At 49.7% G+C, this 27,159-nt stretch overlaps 1 long non-coding RNA gene across 1 annotated transcript in view; it reads left to right on the forward strand.

The window, feature by feature from the left end:
• The window catches only part of LOC138288413 (uncharacterized), a 163,650-nt gene extending 144,528 nt beyond the window's left edge, over nt 1-19,122 (forward strand). Inside the window, exon 2 of the long non-coding RNA XR_011202388.1 lies at nt 18,912-19,122. This is a non-coding gene — a long non-coding RNA (uncharacterized lncRNA). The remainder of the gene's footprint in view (nt 1-18,911) is intronic.
• The last annotated feature ends 8,037 nt before the right edge of the window (nt 19,123-27,159 follow it).

Here is a 27,159-nt window from a genome sequence, read left to right on the forward strand (position 1 = left end):
CTTGGTAAGAAGATGAGGTTTTCTTCCTCCAGTCTGGCGTTGCGGTCGGTGAGCACTGCATGCCTTTTGTGCTGCTTTAACCACTGCTTGTGGGATACGGTCGTGCACGTTCTGCCGCAGATCCTGGAGAAGACCCGGGCTAACATCTCCCAAGCCTTTGCTGATGGGAGAGATGCAGCTAAGTTCACCATTCCCTGTGAAATGGACACAACCAATTCTACAGGTAAATGAGATGCGTTGACGGTGGCCTTGAGGAGCCATGCCTGGTTGAGGGCATCTGTTTTTCCAGGAAATGTCCAACAGACCCTCATGGACATGCCCTTTGATGGCACCTGTCTCTTTGGGGACAAGGCGGACTCAACGCATGAGAGGTTTGAGTGCCGGGCTATGGCTCGATCCCTTGGCCTCTCTGTTTCACCTCACCACCAACAGTCCATATTTTGCCCCTTTCGTGGCAACGGAACGGGCTTCCTGTTGGGTCCCTTTTACAGCCACCGGGGATGCAGAATCCTGCAGGCCCATGAGACAGGAAAACACAGGTTTGCCCACTCCACCCTGGTGCAGCCTCCAAACCTTCCTAGTCAGTACCCACCCTCATATACCAGTTGGTGGCAGGATTCGCATTCACCTGCCCCACTAGGAGACCATCACGACAGACAGGTGGGTTTTGCATATCATACAAAGGGGGTAATCCACACCGGCCATGCCTCCATCTTACGGCCCCTTACCAGATGATCATCTGGCAATTCTCTGCTAGAAAGTCACGGCTCTCTTCGCCAAAGGTGCCATAGAGAGTGTCCCTGTGCCAGAAGTAGGTTGTAGTTGTTATTCCTGCTACTTTCTGGTGCCCAAAAAAGGCAAAGACTTATGTCCTATCCTAGACCTTCGGGCCCTCATTCTGTTCTGCAAGAAGAAGTTCAAAATGATCACTCTGGCTCAAGTCTTGTCTGCCTTAGACCCAGGAGACTGGATGGTAGCGTTATACTTGCAGGGTGCTTGTTTCCATATTCCCATCCTGCCTGCCCACGGGTACTGTCTACGATTCCTAGTAGATCACGAGCACTTTCAATTTACTGTGATCCCTTTGGGCCTTACCAGCACCCCTCGGGTGTTCACGAAAGTGATGGCGGTGGTTGCAGCTCATCTGTGCAGGTTAGGGGTTTCGGTCTTGCCCTATCTCGATGACTGGCTGTTGAAGGCAGACACGCCCCAGAAAGTTGTCTCCCACCTTCAGACTAAGGCGAACCTCCTGCATACATTGAGGTTCACTATAAACATGCCAAAGTCTCACTTGACTTCCTATCAGATGCTCCGTTTAATCGGGGCTGTTCTGGACACAGTGCAGTTTCTGACCTATCCTCCCAAAAAGCGAATCAAGAATATTCATGCTATGATTCTGATGTTTCAGCCTCTATCCTGGCTTTCGGTGAAAACAACTCAGAGGCTGCAGGGCCTCATGGCATCCTGCATCCTGCTAGTGACACATGCCAGATGGCATATGCGGGCTCTTCAATGGGACTTAATTTCCAGTGGGCACAGCATCAGTGTAATCTCTCCGACATGGTCTAGATCTCGGAGGGGACTGTGAACGATCTGCTGTGGTGGCTTTGGAATCTGGATCTCTTGCTTCCCCAACCAGATATCTCAGTAGTGACAGATGCCTCACTACTGGGATTGGGCGGCCACATAGGAGCGGCGTAGATCATAGGCCTCTGGTCTCATGCGGATTCTGGGCCCAACATCAACCTTCTGGAGCTCCAGGGAATCACGCTTGCATTGAAATACCTCTCTCAAAGGGAAAGTAGTGCAAGTGTTCACAGACGGCACTACTGGCATGTGGTACTGCAACAAACAGGGTGGAGTAGGGTCCTGGACCCTTTATAAAGAGGCTCTGTGATTCTGGACATGGCTGGCACATCAGGGCATATCGCTGGTGGTTCAACATCTGGTGTGATCCCCAAGCGTCAGAGCAGACAAATGCAGTCATTGAGTCAGTCGATCTAGAATGGCGTCTACATCTAGAAAAGGTGCAAGGTCTCTTTCACAAATGGGGAGAGCTTTGGTTATCTGTTCGGCTCTGTAGAGAGCACTCAATGTCAGCTGTTTTGCATGTTGAAGTTTTCATGACTGCACTCGCTCTGCAACGCTTTTAGTCTTGAGTGGATCTCGGGCTTCCTTTACGCCTTCCTGCCAATACCACTTCTGGCCCAAGTAATCTTTGTGGCTCCAGACTGGGCACGGAGAGTACGGTATCCAGAGCTATTGAGCATGGCCACCGATCTTCCAGTCAGACTGCAAATTAGGGAGGCACTTCTGGTGCAGCAGCAGGGGATGGTTCTCCATCTGAAGCTGTCCAATCTTCGCTTTCCATGTGGTGATAGAGCGGCGGCAGTTGACGGCTTTTGACCTTCCACACGAAGTCTGTGAGTTTATCTTGGCAACCAGGAGTCCCTCCACCAAAATGGTATACGCTTGTCGGCATCAATTTGTGTCATGGTGTAGAAACAATTCTCTTGATTTCCTCCACCGACCCTTTTCTGTTACCTGTATCATTAGCTCTTCGGAAGGTATGTATTTCCAGGATGTCGGCTCCGAAAAAGTCGGGGTTGAAGCCTTGCAGGGAATGTGGAGGTTGCATGTCTGTGACTGATCCGCACAACGATTGTCTTTGGTGCCTCAGTTCCGATCACGACTTCCAAGAAGGCGGATCCTGCCAAAAGATGAATACGAAGGCATTGAAGGAACGCGAGGCAAAGCTTTTCTTGGCAAGGTCCAAGAAGGAGAGGAAGCAGCACCATCGGTCCTCTTCTGGAAAGTCATCCCATAAGAAGTGACGTCATCGTGACTCCCGACGTCAGTCCAGAAGTCGGTCGAGGTCTCCATCGTCCCGGCACCAAAGGTCTTGGGAAGTGAGTCCGACTGTGTCCCCCTCAACCTGCGACGCCGCAAACGTCCCCGGCCCCGTCAGTCTTTGAAGTTGTGGATCCTCAGTCATCTGGCTTCGCCGGTGCATCCTGAACCTGAAGAGTCCAGCCCGGCACCGGCTCCACAGGCTTATCCTTCGTTCCCGGCTCCGGGTACGGATCCTGCGGCATTCCTTAATGCCATGTTCCAGATTTTTCAAAATATGGCTCCGGGAGTTGGTGCGCCGGCTGGCCCCACTGGTCCCCTGGCTTTCAATCTCGTTCCAGCTCCATATAAACCAACGCCGTTTATACCATTTTGTTTGGCTGGAGATTCAAGTCAGGCCCCTCTGCCGACAGTGCAGCCCTCGACGTCGAGGGAGAGACCTTTGATGCTGGTGTTGGAGGTGATGGGGTCGGATGTCGGCATCGGATGCGGGTGCCTTCTCCATGGCGCTTATGGATCCATCTGCGGCGTCGGTGGATCCGGAGAACCTGTCATGGCGCCTTCCCGGCGCCATTCACCGACGTTGCTCTGCTCCATGACTTAGACTTTTAGAGGAGAGGGAATATCAGCAGCAATTCCTCGAAGAAGGGGAGATCACTGACCCCCAGGGTGATTTCCCTGGGTTGGACACAGCAAGTGGTCTTGAAACCTCTCAAATATGATCTGCCATCCCCTGATGAATATACAGAGGAGGCAGCCTCTTACCAATCTTATTAGGAAGGCCGCAGCATTTCTGGATCTTCCTTTACCGACGGCGCAGGTGAAGACCAACCTTTCGACTGAGGATTTGCATTCTGCTACAGCCGTGGTGGATCCTCTTTTACCATTTAATGAAGCCCTGATGGATCCGATCGAAGAGGTTTGGAAGAAGCCTGTTTTTTTCTTTGGCTGATAGTAGGTCGGTGGCCAGGCATTATAGATCTGCGCCTGGGGACCCGGAGTTTTTATCCAAACACCCTTCACCAGAGAGCTTGGTGGTGCAAGCATCCTGCTCTTTGAGGTCGGCCCCTGGTTCGTTTCCGGGAGTACCCTCGGACCGGGAATCCAAATGGATGGACCAATCGGCCAGGAAGGTGTGTTCTTTTTGCAGCATGGCTCTAAAATTGCCAATGCAACATGTATTCTGGGCAGGTATATCCATGCCATAATGGATGCGACGAAGACGGTACTTCCGGACATGTGCCAGGATTTGTGTAGTCTTCTTTCGGACGCTCGGGTGGCGGCTACACAGGTTATTCAGACAGGGCTGGATACCACGGACTCTATTGCAAGAGCCATGGGGACTTCCGTTGCCTCCAGACGGCATGCGTGGTTACGCACTTCCGGATTTTCGACAGACATCCAGTCTATGTTGCTGGATCTGCCCTTTGATGGGGCAAAACTGTTTGGTTCAAAAGCGGACTCTTCGCTAGAGCGCTTTAAAGAATGTAGGGCCACAGCTAGATCTTTGGGTCTGCAGGCTGCTGCTACCCCATTTCGATCTCTTAGACGGCTGCATGTTTTTGGAAGAGGTTCTTCCTTTCGTGGGAGATAGCAGCAGTCCTCCAGCCTCCCTTATCGCTCATACAGGGGGCGGGCTAGAGTCGGCACAAGAGGTGCCACCCAGCAGCAGCACCCTTCCTCTTCCGCTGGAGGGTTACCTCAAGGAAAGAAGCCCTAGTTCTCTCACCATTGTTTCTTATACCTCTCCGGTAGGGGGAGGCTTTCACTCTTTCTTCCCATATGGGAGTCTATAACAACAGACTTCATCAGTTTGGTGAGAAGAGGTTACGCCCTTCCCTTTCGGGAGATCCCACCTCACTTCCCTCCCCGTCTTTCCTTTTTGTTCAGAAGATCATCTCTTGCTGTTACAACAGGAGGTTCTCTCCCTATTATTGAAAGGTGCAGTGGGGTTGGTTCCAGAGTAAGAAAGGGGTCAGGGGTGTTATTCCAGGTACTTTCTGATCCCCAAGAAGGATGGTAATCTGAGGCCTATTTTGGACCTGAGGATTTTGAATTGGTTCCTCAAACAGGAGAAATTAAAAATGCTGACTCTATCACAGGTGCTTTTGGTGTTGGACAAGGAGGATTGGATGGTATCGGTCGGCTTGCAGGATGCTTATTTTCACATTCCCATTCTCAAGTCGCACAGGAAGTATCTCCGGTTTGTGGTAGGATCGCAGCACTACCAGTTTGCGGTCCTTCCTTTTGGTCTTACTTCCGCACCACGGGTCTTCACGAAGGTGATTGCAGTTGTTGCAGCACACCTCAGGAGAAAGGGAGTAGCAGTATTCCCTTACCTGGACGATTGGTTTATCAAAGCTGAGTCTCCGGGGCTTGTGCTGCGTCATCTGCAGCTGACAACCCAGTTGTTGTTCCGTCTGTGTTTTTCAATAAATGTGCCCAAGTCTCACCTAGAGCCCTCTCAACGTCTCCTGTTCATAGGGGCAGTACTGGACACAACATTGAATCGAGCCTTTCCTCCGCCACAGCGGATACGGGACATTCAGGCGCTGGTTCCAATGTTTCAAGAAGGAGCAGTAGTTCCGGTCCTCAAGGTCCTTTGTTTGCTCGGTCTGTTCGCTTCTTGCATTCTGTTGGTCACTCATGCACACTGGCATATGAGGGCTCTTCAGTGGTGCTTCCGCAAGCAGTGGCTTCAGCTCAGAGGAGATCTCGGGGAATCGATGAGGGTCTCCAGAGACACTGCAGCGGATCTCCGATGGTGGGCTGTGGAAGGCAACCTTTCTCAAGAGAAGCCGTTCTCGCAGCCAACTCTGGTGGCCACAGTGATAACGGATGCCTCCACCGTAGGGTGGGGAGCTCATCTGGAGGATCTGGAGATCAAGGATCGTTGGTCTCCAGTAGAGCAGAGGTTTCATATTAATCTGCTGGAACTGCGGGCGATTCGTTTGGCCCTCAAGACCTTCCTCCCTTCCCTTTGCGGTCAGTCAGTTCAGATTCTGATGGAAAACACAACTGCGATTTGGTATATCAACAAACAGGGGGGTGTAGGGTCGTACCTTCTTTGCAGAGAGGCTCTGCGACTCTGGTCCCGGGTGCGGGACCATCGGCTTTGTGTAGTGGCAAACCATTTGGCCGGGGTCCTAAACGTACATGCGGACAAGCTCAGTCGCTTCTTCTCGGACAACCACGAGTGGTGTCTGGATCCGGATCTAGTTCTTTACATCTTTCGGATGGGGTTTTTTCCCTGAATAGACCTCTTTGCCACTCGAGAATGCGCATTGTCAGTCGTTATGCAGCCTCCAGTATCCGATGCAAGGAGCGTTGGGGGGCGCGTTTCAGATGTCCTGGTGCGACCAGTTGCTTTACGCGTTTCCTCCCATACCCTTGATTCCTCGAGTTTTGAGGAAGATTCGGCAAGACCGGGCACAAGTCATTCTGAAAGCTCTGGATTGGCCATGAAGGGTGTGGTATGCAGACCTTCTCCGACTCACTGTACCCTCCGCTCCGTCTCCCTCTCAGGGCAGACCTCCTTTCGCAGGGGCAGGTTCGACACACCACCTCCAAAGCCTGCAGCTTCATGCCTGGCGATCGAACGGGGCAACCGGAGTTCCTTTTCTCTCCCACCGAAGGTGGTGGACGTTCTTTTATCAGCCAGACGACACTCCCCCAAGTTGGTCTATGCAAGTAGGTGGGCTAATTTTGTTCGTTGGTGTGGGGAGAAGAAAATGTATCCCTTAAGTGCCCATCTTTCTGATGTTTTGTTGTTCGCGTTGTCATCGGCTCAGCGTGGTTGTGCTTTGCCCACGGTTAAGGGCTATCTTTCGGCCCTTTTGACTTTTTTTATATCTTCCAGATCAGCCCTCCCTATTCAGATCTCCTTTGGTTGTTCGATTTTTGAGGGGGCTTACTAATAAATTTCCTCCCAGGCCTTTTATTATGCCGCAGTGGGACTTGAATTTGGTGTTGACTTCCTTGCTGCCCATTAGGATATTTGTTTTTCAAAACGGTGGCCATCACTTCGGCTAGATGTGTTAGCAAACTGCAGGCTCTTTCTGCTCACCCGCCTTTCACCACTTTTTATAAGGATTAGGTGGTTTTGAGGACCAGGGTGGCTTTCCTCCCCAAGGTGGTGTCTCCATTTCACTTGGGACAATCAATAACTCTCTTGACGTTCTACCCTCCTCCTCATCCATCTAAGGAGGAGGAAAGACTCCATCGTCTGGACCCTAAGAGGGCTCTCAGTTTTTATGTCGACAGGACGAGAGAGTTCCGGTTGGATGAACAACTCTTTATTGGATACGTGAGGAAGGGGAAGGCTGTCCACAAGAGAGCGATCTCCAGGTGGGCCGTTCTTTGTATTAAAATATGTTACTCATTGGCAAAGAAGGATCCTCCTGAGGGGATCAGGGCCCATTCCACCAGGGCCAAGTCAACCTCATCGGCTTTGGCCAGAGGTGTTCTGATGGTGGACATCTGCAAGGCTGTGACTTGGTCTTCCCTCTACACCTTTGTGAAGCATTATTGTTTGGATGCAGAGGTGCGAATGGATGGCAATTTTGCGCGGTCGGTGCTGCAGGATTTCCTGGTTTGACCAGACAGACACCCTCCGAGGTGGTACTGCTTTGGGACTCTATTCATTAGGTGAGGAATCCACAGGTAGTTGTATCCATCAGAAGAGCAAGTTACTTACCTTCGGTAACGCTTTTTCTGGTGGATATATTAGCTACCTGTGGATTCCTCACGGTCCCTCCCGCCTCCCCGTTGTCTGTCTGGTCATACCAGGATCGGCATGGGTGTGAAGAGACGAAGAAAGGGAAGGCGGTGCAGAAGTGTAACATCTCACGATGGGTGCTTCTTTGCATCAAAAAGTGCTACGCTTTGGCTAAGAAGTTTTTTTTTTTTTTAAATACGTATTTATTTTTATTTATATTTTTGCCAACTTCATAGGGATTCGAGAGGTACCCATAGTTTGTGGGTTCCGCTGGAGGAGAACAAGAATTTATCCCAGACGACTCGGAGAGGCATCGGTCGACTGCACCATCGGCTTCAGTGGGGCCTATTCACCCAAGGTCTGATTCGGACCCTTTTTCCTATGGGGAGGAATTGGATGGATCCCTGGACCATTATGAATACCAGGATGACCATGCTGTGGACTGGGAACAGGATTTGGGTGAAGCCAGTGGTCTGGATACTTCTCCTGACGCTGGCATGCTGTCTCCTCCTAGTGTGGCTACGGCAGAGGAAGCAACTTACAGTATGGTGGTCAGTAGGGCAGCTGAGGTCCTCAGCCTTGAGCTACCTACTGTGGAAGTCAGGTCTAATCTCCTGACTGAGGTGCTTCAGCCTGGGGCTTCTACTTCAGAACCCCTTCTCTCATTCAATGAGGCCCTCACCGACGTCCTTTTGGGTACATGGTCCAAACCCAACACAGGGGCTCCTGTGAACAAGACTATTGCTAGCCGCCATTGGCCTGCACCGACGACCCAAAATTCCTGCCCCAACACCCCACTCCTGAGAGTCGTGTTATCCAGGCTTCCACTTCTTCAGGCGCATTCCCTTCCGTACCCCAGGATAGTGAATCCAAAAGGCTGGAACAATTTGCCAAGAAGTTGTTTTCTTCCTGCAGCCTCGCACTGCGGTCTGTGAACACTGCATGTTTTTTGTGACGTTATACCCACTCCCTGTGGGTTACAGTTGCACAAGTCCTGCCGCAGATACCGGAGGAGGCCCGTGCTATCGTCTCCCAAGCAGTGAAAGATGGGAGAGATGCAGAAAAGTTCACTATCCGTTGTGGGCGGGATACGAGAGACTTTCTGGGCAGATCGGTTGCAACAACAGTGGTCTTACGGCGCCATGCCTGGTTACGCACTTGTGGCTTCTCGGGGGATGTCAAACAGTCACTCGAGGACATGCCCTTTGATGGCACCCGTCTCTTTGGAGACAAAGCGGACTCTGCCTTGGAGAGATTCAATGATTCCCAGTCTACGGCTCGGACCCTTGGTCTTTCCTCCGCCACTCGCCCACCGCATTCAACTTTTCATCCATTTCGGAAGGGGCACCCTGTCATGTCCTCAACCCAGCCATCGTGCCACGCACGCTGGGCAGCCTATGCATGGCCGAGGTCGCGGAATTCCACGTGGCTGTGAGACAGGGAACCATAGGTCTGTCCATTCCACCCCTGCCCCCCCGCTGCAGTCTCCAAACCCTCCTAGTCCCGTCACTCCTACCCAGTTAGGGGCAGGATCCGCCATCACCTGCCCCTCTGGTGGGTGGGTTTTGCAGATCATTGGGAAGGGCTACTCCTCCCCACCCTCCTTTGGAATCTGCAGCACCACACATGCCACCATCCTCCCATCATCTTCTGGAGGATCATTTTGTGCTTCTCCACCAGGAAGTCATGGCTCTCTTGGCCAAGGGAGCTATAGAAAGAGTCCCTGTGCCAGAAGTGGGTCGTGGTTGTTATTCCTGCTACTTTCTTATACCAACGAAGGACAAGGGCTTACATCCAATCCTAGACTTTCGGGTCCTGAACTACTTCCTCAAGAAGGAAAAATTAAAAATGGTCACCCTGGCTCAGGTTCTTTCTGCCTTAGACCCATGAGACTGGATGGTAGCGTTGGACTTGCAGGACGCTTATTTTCACATCCCCATCCTGCCTGCCCACAGACGTTACCTACGATTCATGGTAGGTCACGAGCACTTTCAGTTTACCATGCTCCTTTTCGGCCTTACCACCGCCCCTCTGGTGTTCACAAAAATTATGGCGGTGGTTGCAGCTCATCTGTGCAGGTTAGGGGTCTCAATTTTCCTCTACCTCAATGACTGGCTGTTGAAGGTGTCTTCTCCCCAGACAGTCGTCTCTCACCTTCAGACTATGGCGAACCTCCTGCACAAGCTGGGGTTCACTATAAACGTGCCGAAGTCACACCTGACTCCCTCTCAGACGCTCACTTTCATTGGAGCTGTTCTGGATACAGTGCAATTTCTCGCTTATTCTCCAGACAAGCGAGTCCAAGACCTTCAGGCTATGATTCAGATCTTTCTTTCAGCCTCGGTCTTGGGTTTCGGTGAGTGTGAGCCTGCTGGGCCTCATGGCCTCCTGTCTCCTGCTAGTACACATGCCAGATGGCATATGCGCACTCTGCAGTGGGACCTAAAGTTCCAGTGGGCGCAGCATCAGGGAAATCGCTCAGACATGGTCCATATCTCGGAGGGGACTGCGAAAGACCTGCAGTGGTGGCTTTAGAATCCAAATTGTGTCAACAGCAGATCCCTCTCCCTTCCCCAACCAGATCTCTCTATAGTGACAGATGCGTCACTTGTGGGTTGGTGTGGCCACATGGGAGAAGCAGAGATCAGAGGCCTCTGGTTTCCGGCGGAGTCGGGCTCCACATAAAAATGCTGGAGCTCCGGGCAATCAGGCTTAGGTCAAAAACATTCCTTCCCTCTCTAAGGGAAAGTGGTGCAGGTGTTCACAGACAACACTACCGCCATGTGGTACTCCAACAGACAACTCGGGGTAGGGTCCTGGACCCTTTGTCAGGAAGCACTACGCCTCTGGACATGGCTGGAATATCAGGGCATTACGCTGATGGTTGAACATCTGGCAGGCTCTCAACGCCAGAGCAGACAAACTCAGCCGCCGACGCACAATCGATCACGAATGGCGTCTCTATCTGGAGGTGACGCAAGGTCTCAAGTGGGGAGAGCCTTGGTTAGATCTGTTTGCCTCCGCAGAGAACACGCAATGTCAGCTGTTTTGCACGTTGGAATTTTCGAAGACTGCACTCGCTCGGAGACGCTTTTCATCTCGAGTGGAGCTCCAGCCTCCTGTACGCCTTCCCGTCTAGCCCTCTTCTACCCAGAGTTCTCAAGAAAATCAAGTACGACCGGGCCCAAGTTATCTTGGTGGCTCCGGACTGGGCTTGAAGAGTGTGGTATCCAGAGCTATTGAGCATGTCCATCCATCCTCCACTCAGACTGCCTCTTTGGGCGGATCTTCTGTCACAGCAGCAGGAGACGGTTCTCCACCGGCACCTGTCCAACCTCCACCTTCATGCGTGGAGATTGAGCTGCAACAGTTGAATGCATTTGCCCTTCCACCCAAAGTCTGCAATGTTTCTTGGCAGCCAGGCATCCATCGACTAAAACTGTATATGCCTGTCGTTGGAATAAATCTTGTGGCATGGTGTACCAACAAATCTGTTGATCACATTTGTGCCCCTCTGTCAGAGGTTCTTCTGTTCATTATTTAGCCTAGCAGGGCTCTGCTTTGGGCACCCTTAAAGGTTACCTGATCAGCCCTCACGCTTTAAATCTCCTATTGTCAGTAGGTTCTTAAAAGGGCTCACCCACTTATTATCTCCCACTCCATTTATTATGCCTCAGTGGGATCTTAATCTTGTACTTACTTATTTAATGTGTACCCCCCTTTGAGCCAATGCATAATTGTCCCTTGCGGATCCTCGCATTCAAACTGTCTTTCTTTGTCGCTATCACCTCTGCTTGCAGGGTGAGTGAGCTCCAGGTGCTTTCTTCAATGCCTCCAAACTTGTCTGTACACCCTGACAAAGTGGTGTTACGCATTAGAGCTTCATTCCTTCCTAAGGTATTTACACCATTTTATGTAGGCCAGTCCATCACTTTGCCTACCTTCTACACACTCCCACACCCTTCCCATGAGAAGGGGAGAGACTCCACTGTCTGGACCCAAAAAGAGTGTTGGTGTTCTACCTCCATTGTACTAAAGATTTCCAGGTGGACAATCAACTCTTTGGCTATGTGGGTGCTAAGAAAGGGATGGCGGTGCAAAAGCATATCATCTCTCGATGGGTGCTTCTTTGCATCAAAATGTGCCACACTTTGGCTAAAAAGCAACCTCCTGAAGGCTTGCGTGCTCATTCCAACAGAGAAATTGCGGCTTCCACTGCGTTAGCACGCGGAGTTCCTATCCTGGATATCTGTCGGGCAGCTACATGGGCATCCCTGCACACGTTTGATAAGCATTACTGCCTGGATAGTCAGGTCCGTCCAGGCGGCTACTTTGGTCGTTCAGTCCTGCAAGACTTTCTAGTATGATCTTTGTTCGCAGCCCACCACATAGGATGGCATTGCTTTGGTATCAATTCTAAGGTAAGGAATCTGCAACTAGAAGTCTCTATCAGATGTACAGGTTAGTTGCCTTCGGTATTTGAAATATCTGGTGGGAGACACATTCTAGTTGCAGCTTCCTTACCGCCCGCCCATCCTCCCCGCTTTGCGAAATTATTTCTGGGGACAGGTGTTCCACCTTTTCAGGTCCTTAGCTCTGTCACACCAATCTCAGTGTTCTTAGCGGCTCTGTGCTCTGGCGTGGAAAGTCGTTAAAAGAAACTGACATCACTGCGGGAGGGCGGCGTCAGTGTACTACTCCAGACGTCATCAAGGCATCAGTCGATGCCTGCGGAGTCGAACAACGCCACCTACAGACGCCCAAGGGTATTGCTCGAAGAAAAATCTCCAGATACAGTCTAACGCCTGGGGGGAAATTCTAAGGTAAGGAATCTGCAACTAGAATATGTCTCTACCAGATATTTCATTACCGAAGGTAAGTAATTTGTACTTTAGGCCATTTGGGAGCTTGCATAAGGGGACGCACCCCTTATCAGTATAAAGGTTTAAATTTTTTTTTTTTTAAACCCTGGTTTCTAGTGGCTTCTGCACCCCACCCCCTGCCAAAAGGGGCAGATCGGCCTAATTAATAAAGGCCAATCTGCCCCCTGGGGGGTGGGGGGGGCAGAAATGATCTTTTAAAACAATTGCTTGAGGGGGGAACAACCCTTGCCTAAGGGGTCACTCCTGTTCTCAATATAAATAAAAGCATCCCTGGTGCCTAATGGCTTCTGCCCTCCCTGGGGGCAGATCAGCCTATTTCTGATGGATACAACTACCTGTGGATTCCTCACCTAATGAATACTCCCATTGCGCCAGCGTTCAACGGAAATCTTCTTCCTAGCTTCTGCACGTCGAAGAGGACGTCACAGTTGCCCATGCGACGCTGTCTGACGTCATACAGGCAATAAGAGGTCCTCGCCGACGTCAGTTCACTTTTTTCCGTGCCATTCGAAACGGTTATCTTAGAGGGAGCTACTGTTGCTGTTCGACAGTGAGTGTGTTTTTTGGATCTATTTTTTTCTTTGAGATTACAATGTCGCAAAGAAAGTCAGGATTCAAGCCCTGCCGTGAGTGTGGGGGCAAAATGTCGGTAACTAACTAAGACTGTTTGTGGTGTCTTAGTTCCGATCATGATGTTGACAAGTGCGATTCGTGTCAACATATGAATCCTAAGGCCCTGAAAGAGCGCGAGGCTAAGCTTTTTCTGGCGAAGTCGAAAGGGAAGGAAAAGAGATGTCATCGAAAATCCTCGTCACCGAAGTCTCATCGGCGTCATCGGGACTCCCGGCTTCATCGAGAATCACGGCGCCAGTCGAGTAAAGAGAGGTCGAGGTCACTATCAACTCGATGTCTGAAGACTTGGGAGGTCAGTCCCACTGTCACTCCCCATCCGTCGACGCCGTTGCCTTCTCCAGCCTCACCGACTTCGCCCGGGTCATCGGGCCAACCACCTTCAGTGTTTGAGGTTCCACAGCCTCAAATATTTTCTCCGTCGTTGCAGACGTCGAGGTCGGTGTCGCCTTCGAACCAGGCACCCCAGTACCCGGCTTTCCCGGCCCCTGGAGCTGATAGTACCGCATTTTTAAATGCGATGTTTTCCATCTTCCAGCAGATGGCTCCAGGTGGTGGACCGGCAGGTCCTTTGGGCCCTTTGGCCTTCAACATGGGTGCTCCGGCTCCGCTTCGACCGGCACCCTTTATGCCCTTTCTCCCCCTGGGGAACGTGGGCTTGGCGCCGGTATCGGCTCCAGTGGCTCCTGAGACTTCGGCTCCGGTGGCTTCGATGTTTCAACCAGTGGTGCCGTCTAGACCTCCTGCAACTCCGAAGCAGTCTTCTCTCCATGCGACTCCTCGATCGGCGTCGTTCTTCAACATCAGCTGACGCCATGTCGACGCCGAGGATAGAGGAGAGGCTGCACTCGAGGAGGCTTGCTCTCCACCTCCTTGAAGAGCAGGAGTACCAGAGACAAAACATGGAGGAAGGAGAGATTGAGGACTCTCGTGAGGGTCTCCATGGGCTGTACACTGCTAGTGGCCTAGATACTTCCCCCGAGTGGGACTTGTCATCTCCTGGGGAGTATACAGAAGAGTCAGCCACTTTTTATTCTGTTATCAGGAAGGCAGCTAGCTTCTTAGATCTTCCTTTGCCGGTAACTGAAGCCAAGCAGAATTTGTTGACAGAGGTGTTGCACCCGGCCTCTACATCGGCAGAACCACTTTTGCCGTTCAATGAGGCTTTGCTGGACCCTGTTTTGGAAGTCTGGAAGAAGCCGGGGTCTTCTTCAGCTGTCAATAGATCTGTGGCTAGGAGGTATCGGGCTGCACCGGCTGACCCTGGTTTTCTTACCAGACATCCAACACCTGAAAACTTGGTGGTCCAGGCTTCCTGCTCGGCAAGGTCTGCTCCTGGCTCTTTTCCATCTGTGCCCTCGGATAGAGACTCCAAGAAGATGGACATGGCACCCAAAAAGGTGTTCTCTTCATGTAGCACGGCATTGAAGTCCACCAATGCTACATGTATTTTAGGAAGATACATTTATGCCCTGATGGACGAGATTGCATCAACGCATACGGAGGTCCCTCAGGGGCTGTTAAATCTAGTATTGGACGCTCAGGCAGCTGCAACTCTGGTTATCCAATCTGGGTTGGATACAACTGACTCCATTGCTAGGGCAATGGGCACTGCTGTAGTTACGAGGAGGCAGGCTTGGCTTCGTAACTCATGATTTTCCTCTGATGTGCAGTCGACCCTACTGGACCTTCCTTTTGTTGGGAACAAGCTCTTTGGTGCCAAGGCGGATTCGGCCTTAGAGAGGTTCAAGGAGAGCAGGGCCACGGCCAAGTCGCTGGGCTTGCAAGCCACTTCTTCTGCCTCCTCCAGATTTTTTAGGAGGATTTGATTGTGGCTCCTCCTCCTCCTCCTCCTCCTTTCGAGGGAAATTCCAGAAGCCTACCTCTGCTCTCTCCTATAGATCTTTTAGAGGGAGGGGTAGGGTCCGTACCAGGGGAGCCTCTCAGCAGCACTCTGCCTTTTCCTCTTCCTCTGGAGGGGTGCAGCAGGGGAAGCAGCCTTAGGCTTCCACCAATTCCCACTCACTCCACTCCTGTAGGGGGGAGGGTACTGAATTTTCTCCACAAGTGGGAGGTCATAACTTCAGACTCCTGGGTTACCAGCATTGTGAGAAAAGGCTACACCCTTCCCTTTTGGGACTTTCCGCCCCCCATCCCGCCCCGCCCATCTTCTTGTTCAGAAGAACACCTCCTGTTGTTGGAACAGGAGGTTCAAGTCCTCCTTTCAAAGGGCTCGGTGGAGTTGGTTCCAGAGCAATAAAGGGGTCAAGGTTGTTATTCAAGGTACTTCCTGATTCCCAAGAAGGATGGTCGTTTGAGACCAATCCTGGACCTAAGGATCTTGAATTGGTTCCTCAAACAGGAAAAGTTCAAGATGCTGACCCTAGCTCAGGTGCTTTTGGCACTGAACAATGGAGATTGGATGGTGTCTGTCGACTTGCAGGATGCTTACTTTCATATACCGATACTCAGGTCGCACAGGAAGTATCTCCGTTTTGTGGTGGGGTCGCAGCACTATCAGTTTGCAGTCCTCCCGTTTGGTCTTACTTCAGCACCTCGAGTCTTCACGAAGGTGATGTCGGTGGTTGCGGCAGAGCTCAGAAGGAATGGGATAGCAGTATTTCCTTATCTAGACGACTGGTTGATCAAAGCCAGGTCTCCGGAGCTCGTGTTGCATCACCTGCAGTCGACAACCCAGTTGTTTTTCGACCTGGGCTTTTGGGTGAACATGCCCAAATCTCACCTAGAGCCCTCTCAGCGCCCCCTGTTCATAGGGGCAGTACTGGATACAACATTGAACCGAGCCTTTCCTCAGCCTCAGCGGATTCAGGACATTCAGGCGTTGGTTCCAATGTTTCAAAGTGGAGCAGTCATTCCAGTCCTCAAGGTCCTACGTCTGCTCGGTCTGTTTGCTTCTTGCATACTGTTGGTCATGCATGCTCGCTGGCACATGATGGCTCTTCAGTGGTGCCTCCGAAGGCAGTGATCTCAACACAAAGGGGATCTCGAAGGCTCAGTGAGAATCTCCAGAGATGCTGCCATGGATTTGAAATGGTGGATTGCGGACGGCAATCTTTCCAGAGGAAGGCCGTTCTCGCAAGCTACGCCTGTGGCCACAGTAATAACGGATGCTTCCACTCTAGGGTGGGGAGCTCATCTGTGGGACCTGGAGATCAAGGGACTTTGGTCTCCAGTAGAACAGGTGTTTCATATCAATCTGTTGGAGTTACGGGCTGTACGTCTGGCTCTCAAGGCCTTCCTCCCGTCCCTTCTTGGTCAGTCGGTTCAGGTCCTGACGGACAACACTACTGCGATGTGGTATATAAACAAACAGGGAGGGGTAGGGTCGTACCTTCTCTGCAGAGAAGCTCTACGGCTATGGTCCTGGGCAAAGGACCATCAGATTTGCTTGGTAGCAAATCATCTGGCCGGAGTCTTGAACGTACGTGCGGACAATCTCAGTCGCCATTTCTCGGCCGATCACGAGTGGCATCTCCATCCAGATCAAGTCCGGTTAATCTTCCAGATGTGGGGGTTTCCTCGGATAGATCTGTTTGCCACCCGGGAGAACTCGCACTGCCCGTTATTCTGCAGCCTCCAGTATCCGGTACAAGGAGCTTTGGGGGATGCGTTTCAGATGACCTGGTGCGACCAGTTGCTTTACGCGTTTCCCCCCATACCCTTGATTCCTTGTGTGTTGAGTAAAATTCGCCAAGACCGGGCTCAAGTCATCTTAATTGCTCCGGATTGGCCAAGGAGGGTGTGGTACTCGGACCTTCTCCAACTCTCACTGTGCCCTCTGCTCCGTCTCCCTCTCAGGGCAGACCTCCTCTCGCAGTCGCAGGGGCAGGTTTTACACCCCCACCTCCAGAGCCTGCACCTTCATGCCTGGAGATTGAACGGGGCAACCTGAGTTCTTTCTCTCTCCTGCCTGATGTAGTGGATGTTATCTTATCGGCCAGGCGACACTCCACTAAATCTATCTACGCTAATAGGTGGTCTAAATTTGTGGTTTGGTGTGGAGAGAGGCAGATTGATCCCTTACGTGCTCATTTGTCAGATGTTTTATCTTTTGCTTTGTCTTTAGCACAGAGGGGTTGTGCAGTGGCTACTGTTAAGGGTTACTTGTCTGCCTTGTCAGCCTTTCTTTGTCTTCCAGACCAGCCTTCTTTATTTAAATCACCAATAGTACTTAGATTCTTGAAGGGCCTTATGAATAAAATCCCTCCAACTCCTTTCGTTATGGCTCAATGGGATTTGACTGTGGTTCTAACATTCCTTATGGGGGTCCCCTTTTGAGCCTATGCATTCTTGCCCCATAAGATTATTGGTTCTTAAAACAGTTTTCCTGGTTGCAATTACCTCTGCAAGGAGAGTGAGTGAGTTGCAGGCTCTATCGGTAAAACCCCCTTATACATCTTTTTATGGGGATAAGGTGGTGTTGAGGACAAAGGCTGCTTTCCTTCCGAAGGTTGTTTCACCCTTTCATTTGGCCCAGACAATTACTCTATCCACGTTTTATCCTCCGCCTCATCCGTCAAAGGAAGAAGAGAGACTACACCGCTTGGACCCAAAGAGGGCGCTAAGCTTTTATATAGACAGGACAAAGGATTTCAGGCTGGAGGATCAGCTTTTCATCGGATACGTGGGAAAGAGGAGAGGAAAGGCAGTCCACAAGAGAACACTCTCCAGGTGGGTTGCTCTTTGCATTAAAATGTGTTGCTCTTTAGCAAAGAAGGATCCTCCTGATGGTATAAGAGCTCATTCCACCAGAGCTAAGTCGGCCTCTTCGACCTTGGCTAGGGGTGTTCCTGTGGTCGACATCTGCAAGGCCACAACTTGGTCATCCCTTCATACTTTTGCGAAGCATTACTGCTTGGACTCTGAGGTCAGAAGGGATGGCCATTTTGCACGGTCAGTGCTGCAGGATTTCTTGGTTTGACCATTCAGGCACCCACCACCGAGTGCGGTACTGCTTTGGGACTCTATTCATTAGTTGAGGAATCCACAGGTAGTTGTATCCATCAGAAGAATGAGTTACTTACCTTCGGTAGCGACTTTTCTGGTGGATAAATTAGCTACCTGTGGATTCCTCACGGTCCCACCCGCCTCCCCGTTGCCTGTTTGGTCTAACCAAGTAATTCTTGAGTGTGCTCCTCTTGGTTTTGAGGATTTGTATATATTATGTATATATGTTTATATCTATATATATAGTTAATATATTTATTTACTTGTTTAAAAAAAAAAAAATGGTAGGTTGAATTCTCAGAATGATGTGTTTGTTTGGAATATCATTAAATATTACTATTCTTTCATCTCAATGGCCTATTATTCTCAGGCACGTAAAAAATGTTGGTACTGACGTCGGCACGTCGGCGAGGACCTCTTATTGCCTGTATGACGTCAGACGGCATCGCGTGGGCAACTGCTCGTCGACGTGCAGAAGCTAGGAAGAAGATTTCCGTTGAATGCTGGCGCCATGGGAGTATTCATTAGGTGAGGAATCCACAGGAAGCTAATGTATCCACCAGAAAAGTCGCTACCGAAGGTAAGTAACTCGTTCTTTAATAGCATTATGTCCATGGCAGTGAAGGGGTTAAGGACATGAAGACAACACCCGCTTTAGCAAGAGGTTTCTGTTGACCCGGTGACAAAGTTGATGCAGGATACATTTGGGACTTTCCTATGGTAGTAGTATGACTATTTTGCCATTATCATGCTTTTGAATACTGTATTTGAGATTTAAGGTGACATTGCTATTTGCGTGCCCTCCACTTGAACATCATATTGGTTCTGCATGGAATAGTTACAAGGCGTATTTTCTCTTCTAGGGAATGACGGCTCCAAATGGGAATGAACAAGAAGGAACTGACCATTTTTATCTCACGAAGAAAGAGGGGACATAAACATGGACTATGTTATGAATTTAGAGTTTGATAGGTTATGTGGAATACCCCTTCCCTAAGATTTCTGTGAAATAAAGGTTTTTTTTTCTAATTGTAAAGGCTGCTGATTAATAAAATGGACAAAGGAAATGCATAATCCATGGCTCCGGTCTTGAGATTGAATCATAGTTCATAATTTCAATAATTATCAAAAGTAAATGTGCTTTGCTAATGTGTCCCTCATTAGTGCTGACCTACCATTAGTATTTTTTAGTGAAAGCTAACTACCCAACTGCATCTCCAATAACTTTTTTTTAACCAGTTTTAAATTGCATTTTCAATATCACAATCTTGAATAAATTACATCTATGAAAGTTACATTATCATTAGTAAAATCCGCAATCCAGCTACATCGTCATTAATAAAATAGTTTCACATCAGTATCAGCAGGAGTCCTTGGTTCAGTCCTTAAACAGCAACATTGGAAAAAACAAGTCATGTGTTGATGTTAACTCACATTCTTCCATTACCATAAGTGCTATTCAATCTTCCTATCTCAAGCAGGTACTGCAAACATTGAAAATCAACAGTGACATCCATGAAGCTATAATGGCCACTAGGAAGCTATTCGGGGACATCAAAGGGTGTAACAGAAGGGTGTTGTCACTCACCCATGGACAGGCTGGAAGGGGTTATGATGGAGGTGTGGGAATGTGGATAAAAGGGGATGGGGGAGGAGGGGGTTATGTCCACGCCAGGGTAGGTTTAAGTACGGGCCACCAACTCTTGAATGTGTGCAAGTCAAGTAATAGTGCTTCCCATTCCACATTTCTGGGGTATTTGCGTAGTCCTCATATTTCTTGCCTCCTGAGCTCCTCTCCCTGTCCCCACTTCAGTATTGCCGCACACCAGTGGGCTATATCTAACAATACCTGGGCTTTCCAGTGCATGGCAATTAGTCTGCATGCTATCAGCAATGCTTGGTTTATAAACCGGTTCGCAGCTTTATCTGTTTTTGAGCACCTGAACAATCCCAACAATCCCAACAGTGCAACTTCCATTGTGAACACATCCAGTCACCTCTCAGCAAGTTGGACACTGACACCCATAAGGTTACAGACTGAGCAACTCCAGAATACGTGCATCGTGTCAGCACCTGCATGTTGGCATCTCGGGCAAACAGAGGAGGACCCAAACATTTAGGACAGAGTTGCAGGAGTGAGGTAAGCTATATGAAATATATTATGCAGGATCTACTGAACTTGGTATTCTGCATCATCCTGGGGTATGTAAGTACTGTTTCCAGTATTTCCTTGTCGACTCGCCACCTAAGCCCCACTTCCTAAGGACTACATTTAACAGGTTGTGTGCGGTGTATGCTAGTGCACAAACAAACCAGGTGACAAGTCTACAGCCTCAACCCATTATATACAGTGTGTGTATGAGGGGGTGTTTATGGGGTTGCCATGGAGCCAAAGATGGCAGCCGTGGAGTAACTTTGCTCCAAGACCTGAATGCCGCAATCAACATTAATCCTGTCATTACACACACACACACACACACACACACACAGACAGACACAGTGCTGCATCAGACTGTCGACTGGCCAGAACCAACCTTGCATACCATACCGGGCATGCCTGGAACAGGGGGAGGGGGAAGGTGTAGGGAGCTGGCTACTACAAAGACCACAGCTGACACTAGCAGACTTTTACCCCACGGAACATGATTTTAGTCATCCTGCATACAGTGATCCAGCAACGTATTGGCGCGGTAGACTGGGAACACACCATGGGTAAACCGAAATCAGCAAAACCTCACCCCCGTCCACCCTATCCCACACTCCATCATGGGGAGGAGCCTTGACACGGGCAAAGACCTCCAGCTCTCCACAGGACTTGGGTGAAAAACAGGCCACCATCCTACTTACCAATAAATCCTCTTGCTCATCAGTAGAAGCGCACATAAAGGAGATATGTGTGGAATTTGGTCTCCTTCAGAAGGACCTGCGAAAATATACTTCCCGGTTCACCAACACAGAACGTAATATCACAGAGATGGTACCACAGCTGAAGACCCAAAAACAGACCACCCAAGACCTTCTGGACAAAGTGCACTTGTTAGGTACATGCTGAGTCATGCCAGGCTAACGCCAAGTGAAGCATGCCAATGAAACTCATGACCAGGTTGTGACCCTGCCACTAGCAGACTACCTGTAAAAACCAAAGACCACGGGCCAGCCCATCCACTTCTTTCTTCAACACTGTAGGCGGCTTTTTAATCAGTCTGCTCCACACTATTAACGAGGGCTTCCTGAGGCACCGTACTGCAGTATCTCTTGGATTGCCAGCCTAACTCTAGCAAATACACAGCTCGAATCCACTCATAAGGGGACAAACCTTGATAACTGCTGGTGTGGTGGTCCCCTACAAGAACAGAAATGACCCTGCCTACAGGCTGGATATTACAATTGCAATCTGCCTTTCTTCAGTATGTATCACTCTGACCTACACAGCTAACTGGCCACCCCTATAATATCCGTTGCCTATTCAGTGTAATAGACCAGGCATCCCCACTATATACTAGATCAGCCTAATAGTCTGTATTGATTGACTCTTATAGAGCACCTGTTTGCGACCCTATCATCCTTCGTTCTAGGTCCATGCCTCCTAGCTTACATCAAACTACTAAACATAAACCTCTCTTCAAGGGTCCAAGAGGGCTGCCTAATATTGCCCCCCTTTCCTGTTGGTCGTGGTTAAACAGGGTTGTCCCATCTCCCCAATCCTGTTCTCCATATCCATGTAGCCAACGGCGCACTGCCTCAGTTGGAAGAGCCCCGTTTGTGGGGGGAGGGGGGGGGAATACAGCTGCACGGAGGAACTTAGGCCCGTATTTATACTCCGTTTGCGCCGAATTAGCGTCGTTTTTTTCGACGCAAATTCGGCGCAAAACTAACGCCATATTTATACTTTGGCGTTAGACGCGTCTAGCGCCAAAGTATTGGCAAAGAGCGTAATTTTTTAGCGTGAACGCCTTCCTTGCGTTAATGAGATGCAAGGAAGGCGTTCCCGTCTAAAAAAATGACGGCGACGCAAATGCGTCGTATTTATACTCCCGGGCAAAAATCACGCCCGGGAGGTGGCGGGTCAAAAAACCCCGCATTTGCGCCACATTTTAACGCCTGGGTCAGGGTAGGCGTTAAGGGGCCTGTGGGCTCAAAATGAGCCCACAGGTGCCCTCCCCTGCCCCCAGGGACCCCCCTGCCACCCCTGCCCACCCCAGGAGGACACCCAAGGATGGAGGGACCCACCCCAGGGACATTCAGGTAAGTTCACGTAAGTATAATTTTGTTTTTTTTCAATTTTTTTTGGGTGGCATAGGGGGGCCTTATTTGTGCCCCCCTACATGCCACTATGCCCAATGACCATGCCCAGGGGACAGAAGTCCCCTGGGCATGGCCATTGGGCAAGGGGGCATGACTCCTCTCTTTACTAAGACAGGAGTCATTTAAATGGCGTCTGGGCGTCGAAAAAATGACGCTAATCGGGTTAAGACGATTTTTTAGCGTCAACCCGACTTGCGCCATTTTAAGACGCCCTAGCGCCATTTTCCCCCTACGCCGGCGCTGCCTGGTCTACGTGGTTTTTTTCCACGCACACCAGGCAGCGCCGGTCTGCTTGCGCCGGCTAACGCCATTCCATAAATACGGCGCCCGCATGGCGCTTCGGAATGACGTTAGACGGCGCAAAATTTTTTGACGCTAAACTGCGTTAGCGCAGTTTAGCGTCAAAAAGTATAAATACGGGCCTTAGTGTTCCTTTACGCAAATTATGTTCTACTTTACATCTGAGATATGAAAATCGACACCTCCTGTTCGACATCTGCCTTTCAGGACTTCGAAGCGGTGACTGGGCTCCAAGTTAACTAGGGAAAATTCTATACTTGTTCCGAGGTGAAACCCCACACCGCCAACATTGCCCCTACACTCCTAGCTTGGAAGTCCACAGCCTTCCGCTACCTGGGGTTTCACTTCACCACTTGCAGGAAGACAAATTTGAGGGCAACTCTGTCAGCAGCTCCCCAGAGCCCTCACCGGCAAGATTGCATTCTCAAAGATGATAATCCTTCCCCAATTGCAGTATTTTGTCAACGTACCAGCCTTTCCACCATACCACTTCTGTGATCTAGATCATTTGATGGGGGATACAATTTGGAATGATGGGTTGATAGTGGTTCAGGGAGGTTTGAGGGGACCCATGTTTCGAGTCTTACTACCTGGTGGCACAGCTTGATTGGGTGGCTCGATGGCTGGTGGGCAAAAACACATTCAAGATCACCACTGATGATGCCCTGCTCCTTTCCTGGATGGTTGTCGTGGAAATGTCTAACCAGAAACTTTCGCCTAACAAACAAACCAGATTGTTCCATATGCCCCTAACATTGCAATACAGGGCCTCACCAGCGTGTAGGGCTCATTGACAAGAGAGCAGCTACCAGACTGGCAGGCACACTCATTTGACACAGTGGAAGACCTCTTCCGGGACGGCCAGCTTTTGACCAGGACTATGCCATCTCCCAGGACAATTCATCACATACTGATGCCTGCTACCTCAATGGACTCCCTATGGTAAATCCTTACAGAAAAAACTAGACACAAAGTTGTTTGTATACTATATCAAATGGTACACGGGTGACATCTTATCATTTGGCTTTGTAAAGCCATTGGAACACTTCGACATACCCCTGATGCAACTTAGGCAGTTCTGTACGGAGAACCACAGGAGGCATTTTCATGATCATCAATATGCCAGGGCCCTGGAATCACATAAGATGGTAAGACATAAAGCATGCTACAAGAATAACCAATAAGTGCTTCTACATAAGGGCTACCTCAACCCCTCCCCCCCCCCTTAACAGAATATTCCTAGTGGCACACCTCACCTGCCTGAGATGCTCTTTCCCAGTGGTGCACCTTCAACACATGCTCTAGTCCTGCTCCACATTGGCACACTTTTGGGACAAGCTGCATAGCACTTTGGCCACAGTCCCATAACTTAATGCCACCGCACTAGGATTATTCCCATTGATGGAACCAACACAAAGTACAAGCCAAATTTGCTAAGCTGGCCCTCTTATTGGCCAAATGCCTCCTCTCTTTGTATTGAAAGGCCCCGCAACCGCGTCGCAGGCCCATGGCAATTGGCAGTGTCCTGCTAGGATGAGGCAGATAGGCTTGCACTACACTGGTTGTAGGCCGGCTGTATCAGACAGTGCCCCATCGCAGCAGCATGGGATGTGATGTTGCTACAATATAAGGCCCTTACAGCAGGTGCTTCCCCTTAAAAAACCCATAACTCACTAAACCACAGCCTTACCCAATGACAAAGTGGAACCTTACCCATGCCAACGGGAGGCCCCATATTGATGAAGGCATCACGATTTCATCAGTTTACCCACACAACACCTCTCAATTCCCCAGTCAGATGAGAACTTCTCTTGCAATGCCCCTATGCAGGTGTACACATCACAAAGGAGAACCGCCACCTTTCTCCTCAATCCACCCATCCCCTCCTGTTAAAGCAACCTCTCATGTAACTACCCTTTATGTGCTGACTGTCACCAGGAACTTCATACAATTAAGAGGCCTGAAGGACAACCGACACATGGCCAAAGTTTGCCTTTCTGCTCCCAATTAGAGAGTTCAGCTCTTTTCAAAATAATTATTTGTTTATTTCCCAACACAGCACTTATTACATACAGCGTAACTCTGAGTGCTCCTGAATTCCTTGACCAGCAGCCTTCCACCATAGTTAGCCGCCCTCAAATTGCAAATAGTACCAGGCAATTTCCACTGCCCCAACCAGACAGCCCTCACAATGCAGTGCACATGATACCACAAGCTGGAGTACGGCCACCCTCGAGTGACGTTCCTATGCACACAAGATTGCAAGGTACCTACATAGCTGATAGCTATGTATTGCATGATGTAATTCACTGCCAAATTTCCTTTTCCACTGTATAAACTATGTGTAATGTGTTGTTTGTCGCTGTACTGGCATATTGTCTGTGATGGCCCAGAGTATTTCTACGGTGGCCCAGCAAGCGCCCGTATGCCAAGAAATGACCTGCTGGAAGGGCATGTTCCTCCTGTAAGCATTTATAAGAAAATAATGTACCCCCCTGATACAAAGCAACTAGTGTACTTATGTCTGCCTCTACCCAGGCCCTCGTACCCACGCTACCAAACATTTTGCTGAATGAGGTTATGTAGCTCAGTGGTATCTCAAGCAAAGAATCTGCGTGATGTATCGCAAGCTCTGATTAAAACTCTCATGTGATCAGCAATAATCCATTAGCATCATGTGAAAGCCTGTCCTGGGAAGGAAGATCCGCTAGACCACAAAGTGTGCTCGGGCTGCTGTGGGAGATTCAAGTTCTTCTGTGTGATGGCCTGACAACCAACTTGCCGACCAATGCACCTGGGCCGCCAACTAGTAATGTTCAAAATCTGGAGCCCCAAATACCCCTTAGTCTAGGGACAACTGTAGTTTACGGAGTGCAATGTGGCAACTCCCCTTGTTTTGAATGAAACTCCTTATGGCCAAGTGTAATGGATGGGATGTGCCTCTGGGTGACAGACCAGGAGGTTATAGGAAAAGTAAAGTAGCAGAGGGAGCATTACCATCTTAGATAGGGACACTCTACCTTGCAAAGTGCTCCAAAAAGCCATGTGGGGATGTGGGTTGCTATGCTTCTTATAAGGTTGTCATCTATTAGATACTTTGTCTCGTGATAGATGTTTATGCCAAGGTATCAAAACGTGCGGGGCTCCTAACACAAAGGATTGGAATCCACAATGAAATGCTGCTGGGGACAGTTCAGGTGCAGCATAAACAGGCATGATTTGGCACAGGTCACCCCCAGGCCAGAAGCAACTTGAAACTCCAGGGGTATGTCTTGGATATCAGCTATGCCCTACTGTATGTTTCGGATGTAGAATAATGCATCATCTGCATATAACAAGACTACATGGATCTCCCCAGACAATGGGATACTCCAGGAACGCCCCTGCTGTTGGAGCCTCGGGGATAAGGGCTCCATTGCGAGGCCAAAGAGCAGAGGGGACAGCGGACAGACTTGCCACATTCCTCTGCTCACTCAGAAACAGGGGAAGATACACTGGCCAATATTCACCCGCACTGTGCGTTCAATGTATATGAGTAAAATTAACGCATCTAGTCATCCCTTGATGCCAAAAGTAGTCATGGTCAAAAACGGGCAATTTCAATCCACTATATCAAATGCTTCATGCAAGTCCAGCACCAAGCATGCAGCAAATGGCAACTGGACCAGAGGAAGCTTCATTACCCTGTGCAGAAGGTGAATATTTAAAGTGGTGGTGGACCTACCTGTGTGCACCAGACGTGGCATGTGTTCACACAGCCTGCCCGCTATAACCTTGTTCAGGATTTTATAATCAGACCTCAACATAGAATGCGGGTATTAAGAGGCAAGCTCCATGGGGTCTTTCACAGGCTTGGAAAAGGATACTAAGATTTGCGGAGGGTGGGCAGAAGTCAACCGTCCGTTTGGAACTCTTGTTAAGGTTTGAGGAGTTTCAGGGCTAAAAGGTGCTTGTAGGCTTTGTAGAATTAGATTTGGAATTCATACCCAGTGTTTTATGAGTTGCTGTGCCCCGCCTGACACCGTCTCTTTCTCTCATGAAAGGGGTGCGTTAAGATCTTCCCTATCTAGTGGACGACGGACTACTAAGTTGACAGACGCAAGAAAGTGACATATTGCAACCTGACTGTCCATAATAGAGGGTCATATGCGGTCTGATAATGCATAGTAAATGCCTTGTGAATCTGACTGATTTGTGACAATTGCTGGTGAATCCCTGATTATCGTGATCTGTGTGGGCAGGTTCATGCTGCGCAGGAGCCAGGACAATAAACATCTGCATACTGCTTCGCATGGTACGCACGGATGTGGAGGTGTAGTAGTTGCTCATTCATTTGAGCATGTCTATGCAGTGCCTTAATCATTGCACCCAGCATTGTACAGTCAGCTTGGGCCGTAGTTTGCAGTGCACCCAGGGATGTCTAAATACAGGACATGTCACTGTGTGGGCCTGCCTTCACCCCTACAACCGCATGGATGCAGTGACCTCTGTGGATAACTTTCATCG

The sequence above is a fragment of the Pleurodeles waltl genome, chromosome 4_1 (assembly GCF_031143425.1).
Source record: "Pleurodeles waltl isolate 20211129_DDA chromosome 4_1, aPleWal1.hap1.20221129, whole genome shotgun sequence".
NCBI lineage: Eukaryota > Metazoa > Chordata > Amphibia > Caudata > Salamandridae > Pleurodeles > Pleurodeles waltl.